This window comes from Elgaria multicarinata, chromosome 3, assembly GCF_023053635.1.
Source record: "Elgaria multicarinata webbii isolate HBS135686 ecotype San Diego chromosome 3, rElgMul1.1.pri, whole genome shotgun sequence".
Taxonomy (NCBI): Eukaryota; Metazoa; Chordata; class Lepidosauria; order Squamata; family Anguidae; genus Elgaria; species Elgaria multicarinata.
The window spans coordinates 163,335,330-163,342,491 of NC_086173.1; the positions used below are offsets into that span (position 1 = coordinate 163,335,330).

The window sequence follows — 7,162 nt, forward strand, 5'->3', positions numbered from 1 at the left end:
TCTGTTATTCAGATTGTATGGCCTTGTTTAACACATTGTGGTGCCTTCAGTGATGTAGGGTGGGGGGGACATTTTCAGAGCAGCAATGATTGCATCATCTACAAAAGCTCCAGGCAAGCGAATGAGGTGATATGAAGGCTTCAAAGTTTTACTATTGGTTGTGACAAATTAGCATAGAGGAGACTGAAACAACTGGGTATGTTTAGCCTGGAGAAGAGAAGATTGAGGGGAGACATGAGAGCACTCTTCAAATACTTTAAAGGTTGTCACACAGTGGAGGGCCAGGATCTCTTCTCGATACTCCCAGAGTGCAGGACACGGAATAACGGGCTTAAGTTACAGGAAGCCAGATTCCAGCTGGACATCAGGAAAAACTTCCTGATTGTTAGAGCAGTACGACAATGGAACCAGTTACCTAGGGAGGTTGTGGGCTCTCCCACACTAGAGGCCTTCAAGAAGCAGCTGGGTAGCCATCTGTCAGGTATGTTTTAAGGTAGATTCCTGCATTGAGCAGGGGGTTGGACTCGATGGCCTTGTAGGCCCCCTCCAACTTGACTCTTCTATGATTCTATGACTTGACTCCCTTGTGCATTAAATATAACTTGCTTTTCTATCTGTACCTGGGCTAAAAGGGTGTTGGCCCTCACAGAAGTAGAAAACTAGGTTAGCATCCCAAGTTGTTACCTGTATGTTGTGGTTAATTTACTGGTGGTTATATAGACGCTGTTCAGATGACACACGGAAGTTAAGCATTTTGAGCTAAACATGATGGCTTAGCCTTAGCGTGCCATTTGAACCATTCCTAACCATGGTGGCCACATAACCACGATTTAAACACTATTTGCTGCAATAGGGTTAGCGGCCTAACCATGGCTGAACAGGCCCATTGTCTTGTATATTCACTCACCCTTGGGCCAGGTGGGAAAGGAGGAGGAGTGAAGGGAGACAGGCCCAGGCCATATGTGGGTCTGCTTCAGTTGGTTTGCCCCTCCCCACTGGGAGATGAGAGGCAAAGCAAGGCTGTTCCACCAGCCCTGCTGAGAATCCACTTATTTTTTTCTTTTTTCGGATGCCGCAGAAGGTGTTTGGCACAAGAAATGGATTTGCTCATTCGGTTCTTTGGGTGACTTCTTGGCTGTCTTTTTGGTCTCTGTTGGTTCTTGGAAGTTCCTTCCCACTCCTCACCCTGAAAAGTGGTCTCTGCTGCTCTCCTTCGTAAAGTCCTTTGCAAAGGTTCAGCTTCTCGGGGCTTTGGGGTGGGTTATTTTTCACTACGTATTCCTTCACCTGCTCGCAATCTGAAGAAAGAAAGAAAGAAAGAAAGAAAGATCATGAATTTAACAGAATATGCTGAGTTTTTAACTGACCTGAGAATAGTTGTTTTAAATGGGTATTGGTTTTTTTTAAAAAAATACTTTTGGTGGTTTTAAATTTTGTAGATCTGTTTTTAATGTCCATTGTTTTTAACTTTTGTAAACCGCCCAGAGAGCTTCGGCTATGGGGCGGTATATAAATGTAATAAAATAAATAAATAAATAAATAAATAAAATACATGGAATGAGTGAGACGCCAGCCAACCAAATGAAACAGACTAGTCATTATGATCAAACAGAACTGCCCAAAATCTGTTCAAGATCGCCTCTAGGAAGCTGTCTTATATTGAGTCAGGCTGCGATGTTCCTGCCTAATTATCCACGTGACTATCTTTTCTGGAAGACAGGAGCAGGCAGAGACCATCAGAGCCTGGTTCAGTTGGACCCCTGCCCCCCAAACAGGGCTTACGGTCATCATGACCCTGTGGGGAAGAAGAAGGAGCTGTTGGTCTGCCCCTCCATTGGGAGATGGGGGGGGGGGCGGCGAGCAGGGCCTTCCCACCAGCCTGAACAATCTCCTTATTTTTCTTTTCTTTTCTCCCTCTTCGCTCCACATCCCCTTTTCCTTGTGTGTCATGCCTTTTTTAGAATGTAAGCCTGAGGGCAGGGACTGTCTTCTTTAATTATTATTATTATTATTATTATTATTATTATTATTATTATTATTATTTATTGCATTTTTATATCGCCCAACAGCCGTAGCTCCCTGATTGTAAGCTGCTCCAGGAGCCTTTTTTGCTGAGGTGTGGGATAAAAATACTCTAAATAAATAAATAAAAAAGAATAGAAGGCTTTTAAAAGTTGTTGTTGTTATTATTATTATTGCATTTATATCCTGCCTTTTTTCCTCCAAGGAATTCAACAACCACCCTGTGAGGTAGGTTGGGCTGAGAGTCTGTGACTGGCCCAAAGTCACCCAGTGGGTTTCCATGGCCAAGTGGGGACTAGAACCTGGATCTCCAGACTCCCAGCCCACACCTTAGCCACCCCACAGCTTCGCAGCTGGGCCCAGCTATGACAACCCATCTAAGTCTGGCTTTCCAATCAAATTGACAACAGAACTCCTTGCTCCTCCCACCAGTCATAGAATCATAGAATAGCAGAGTTGGAAGGGGCCTACAAGGTCATCCAGTCCAACCCCCGGCTCAATGCAGGAATCCACCCTAAAGCATCCCTGGCAGATGCTTGTCCAGCTGCCTCTTGAAGGCCTCTAGTGTGGGAGATACCAGATCTGGCCTTCACCAGATACACCACAAATATCCAGGTGGAGGGTAGGAGGAGACGCTACACGGCCAGCAAAGGAGAACCAGATCTGAGTTTTAATGCTGGTTAGATTTTGGGAGTTGTAGGACTTCCCCCAACTGCTGTCTTAATGGTTAAAACAACAGAGCACGAATTCCTAGAGGTGAAGGAAATGGGGGAGGCAAGGGGGACATCAATGCAAGCTGCACTTTTCTCTCCTAACTTGTTCTACAAACGGCTTTTGTGGAGGATTTTTCCTGCCAGTGGTGAGTTAAAGGTGCAATTAGGGTTGGAAGGAGTATTTCTTGTCTTTCTTAGGGGAGAGGGAGAATATTGGGGGGGGGGCTAGGAGGATGTGGTAAAAGAGAGGGAGAGAGAGAAATTGGCTTGGGGTGCAATTTTATATGCCAACTGGCTAGGGTGACCATGTGGAAAGGAGGACGGGGCTCCTGTATCTTTCACAGTTGTATCGAAAAGGGGATTTCAGCAGGTGTCATTTGTAGGCAGGCAGCACCTGGTGAGATTCCTTCTTTATCACAACAGTCAAAGCTGCAGGAGCCCTGCCTAGAATGACCAAGTACAAAAGAGGGCAGGGCTCCTGCAGCTTTAATTGTTCTTTTGAAAGGGGGATTTCACCAAGTGCTGCGTGCATACAAATGACACCTGCTGAAATTCCCTTTTCTATACAACTGTTGCTGACTGGGGATGGTATTTATTTATTTATTAAATTTATATACCGCCCCATAGCCGAAGCTCTCTGGGCGGTTTACAAAAGTTTAAAACAGTGAACATTAAGAAGTATACAAAATTTAAAACCATCAAAAATATAAAAACAACAGTATAAAACAGTATCCATTTTAAACAACAACAGTTCTGGGGTCCATTAAAAAACAAACAAACTTAGCATATGTTGTTAAATGCTGTTAAATGCCTGGGAGAAGAGAAAGGTCTTGACCTGGCACCGAAAATATAACAATGTTATGGGATGATAGGGGTGGTAGTAGAGTGACCATATGAAAAGAAGGACAGGGCTCCTGTATCTTTAACAGTTGTATAGAAAAGGGAATTTCAGCAGATGTCATTTGTATGCATGCAGCACCTGGTGACATTCCCTCTTCATCATAACAGTCCAAGCTGCAGGAGCCCTGCCCTCTTTTGTATCTGATCACTCTTGTATAGCTCCTGCTGAAATTCCCTTTTCTATTCAACTGTTAAAGATACAGGAGGCCTGTCCTCCTTTTCATACGGCCACCCTGCAACTGATGACCTCCAGATGTGTTGGACTACTGACCCCAGCCGTCATGGCCAGTCATTAGGGATGCTGGGAGTTGTGGTCCGGCACATCTAATGAGCGCCAGGTTTGGGGAAAGCGGCTCTATCTGCTTACTTGGAAGTAAAGCTCCCCTTGAACTCCATGCGATTTACCTCTGTAGGACTGGTGTGTCGCTCACGCACCAGCAAGTTTTTGCTAAGGAGCGGTCCTTCCACCCACATGAGGGGCAGGAATGTGCCAAATGAACACTCAGGCCATTTTTCTCTGTTTATAAAAGAGCCGGGAGGGAGGCTCTTCTGCCACTCTTTTTTTCGGTGGGTGGGGGGGGTCAGCAAACCTTGTTGGATACAGAAGGTGGAGATGGTCAGGGTGGCCAAAGACAGAATTGGATGAGGAGGTAGTGTTTTTACTCCTTGTGTGGAAGAAGGAATTTTGCCAGCTGTTGCTTCTCTCACCTTCCATGAGACAAAGGTCTCTCCACCTGATTTGGGGGGAGGTCCCCCCCTCCCCCTTACAGCTCAGCCCATCCAACAGGGTCTCTTCAAATACTTAAAAGGTTGTCACACAGAGGAGGGCCAGGATCTCTTCTCGATCCTCCCAGAGTGCAGGACACGGAATAACGGGCTCAAGTTAAAGGAAGCCAGATTCCAGCTGGACATCAGGAAAACCTTCCTGACTGTTAGAGCAGTACGACAATGGAATCAGTTACTTAGGGAGGTTGTGGGCTCTCCCACACTAGAGGCCTTCAAGAGGCAGCTGGACAAGCATCTGTTGGGGTGGATTCCTGCATTGAGCAGGGGGTTGGACTCGATGACCTTGTAGGCCCCTTCCAACTCTACTATTCTATGATTCTGTGACTCTTTGTGAAACTCTTTCAAGGGGCTGGAGGGGCTGCCGTGGGGAGGGAGGGGCGGGTGGAAAAGTCCACTCCTTCCAGCACATCCTATCTAGCTTAAATTAGGGCCCAATCCCTTGTGCAATGGTGGGAACTTCACCAGGATTTGCTTCTCCCACGCTCACATGACGCCTCTCCCGACATGAACCTACCCGTACACTGCGCTCAACATCCAAGGTCCTCCTCCGGGTGCCTTCTCCGAGGGAAGTTAGGAGGACAGCAACAAGAGAGAGGGCCTTTTCTGTGGTAGCCCCCAATTGTGGAACAATCTCCCCGACGAGGCCTGCCTGGCGCCGACATTGTTACCTTTTCGGTGCCGGGTCAAGACTTTTCTCTTCTTCCAGGCATTTAGCAATATGTAATTAGCCTCGGTTTGTTTTTGTGGTTTTAAATTGTACGTTTTTGTGATTTTAAATGTTTAAATATTGTTTTAAAGTTTTTTTTATCCTATGTGAACTGCCCAGAGAGCCTCGGCTAGGGGGCGGTATACAAATGCAATAAATAATAATAAGAATGACAATGATTAAAATATTTATTGGGTAACAGAAGACAAAGTGCTGTGCTATATATATTTTTTTTAAAAAATTGAATAAATAAGAGGAAAACAAAAATCAAAACTCCCAGTCCGTAGCCACACTTATCCATCTTCTATACAAAAACCAAAGATATTTTCTTGCTGTCATCTAGTCAAACTGGCGGGGGGATGCTGTTCATCCTCTGTACCTCCTCATGTGGCTAGAACAGAACCTCCATGGTAAGAAGCAGTGTACCTTTGGGAGGCAAGAGCAGAGTGAATAAAAATCAATGATTTTTATTTTTTTTAGTGAAAAAAATTGTCCTCCTTTTCACATGGTCACCCTACCTGACAGAGTCTGGGCCAGGATTGATCTCAGCTTTTCCATTTAAAGGATCTTGTTAGGAAGGCCTGCAGCTCTTGGGTTTGAGACTTTGAAGAGGTGCTGCCAGTCAGAGCAGGCGTTACTGGCATAGATAGACCAATCAGAGAAGACACGAGAAGAGAGGGAGATGAGTTATTGAAAGCAGCAATGTGGCACTAGGTTTTGGGAATTATTAATGTTATTTGCTAGTTGCTGTTCTGAAAGCTGACCTATACACACACAGCACACACACACACACACACACACTCATGTGCCAGATTTGGGAACAAGCCAAGTAAGCCATGGCTTAGAGGGCCTCATATTATGGGCTGCCTCTAAAAATGTTGGAGATAACTAATATGTAAGATAACTAAAACAAAATTGCTTTGGCTTAAATATGTTAGAAAGTCTGGTCTGACTTACAGCAGAGTTGCCTTACATAGAGAAAGCGTGGCAACGCAAGATTTAGTACTGAAGGCAATAAGTGCAAACTGGAGCCAGTTTGAAAGAAGTTCAAATCAGCTGATTTTATTGGTCCTTTTATACACATCTTTAAAGAAGGCTATTGATTACAAGTACCCCTAATCCTCTGTAGTACCCTTTCATTGCCTTTCTTATTATAGGATAATACACTTTTCTCTTTATTTTTGTGGTATGGGGCCTCTGAATCTTGATGTAGCTAATGGCCTCTGAATCTGGCCCTGACACATACACACACACACATTCTCCCAGGCATTTAACAGCATATGCGGAGTTTTTTAACTGACCCCAGAATAGTTGTTTTAAACAGATTTTGTTTGTATTTTATGCTTTTTATGGTTTTAAATTTTGTATATTTGTTTTTAATGTTCACTGTTTTTAACTTTTGTAAACCACTCAGAGAGCTTCGGCTATGGGACGGTATATTATTATTATTATTATTAATAATAATAATAATAATAACAACAACAACAACAACGTTCTGTTCTGGTTGGCATATCTCATCCCATGGTGAGATATGGGATGAGATAAACTGGGATTGTTTAGCTTGGAAAAAAGGAGGCTACGGGGAGACCTGATAGAGGTGTACAAAATGATGCCTGGTGTGGAGAATGTGGACAGGGAGACAGTTTTCTACCTCTCTCAAAATACTAGAACCCAAAGGGGTCATCCCATGAAGCTGATTAGTGGGAGATTCAAGACAAATTAAAGGAAGGACTTCTTCACACAGCGCAGAGTTAAATTATGGAACTCACTGCCACAAGATGCCATGATGGCCACCAATCTGGATGGTTTTAAAAGGGGGTTGGATAAATTCTTGGAGGAGGAGGCTATCCATGGCTACTAGCCCTGATGGTTGTGTGCTATCTCCAGTATTCGAGGCGGTAAGCCTGTGTGCACCAGTTGCTGGGGAACATGGGCGGGAGGGTGCTGTTGCACCATGTCCTGCTTGTTCCTCCCTGGCCGATGGCTGGTTGGCCACTGTGTGAACAGAGTGCTGGACTAGGTGGACACTTGGTCT

The 7,162-nt window shown here is 44.7% G+C and overlaps 1 protein-coding gene across 1 annotated transcript in view; it reads right to left on the reverse strand.

The window, feature by feature from the left end:
• The window catches only part of LOC134395722 (zinc finger protein 420-like), a 107,486-nt gene that overhangs the window by 41,229 nt on the left and 59,095 nt on the right, over positions 1 to 7,162 (reverse strand). The window lies entirely within an intron of this gene.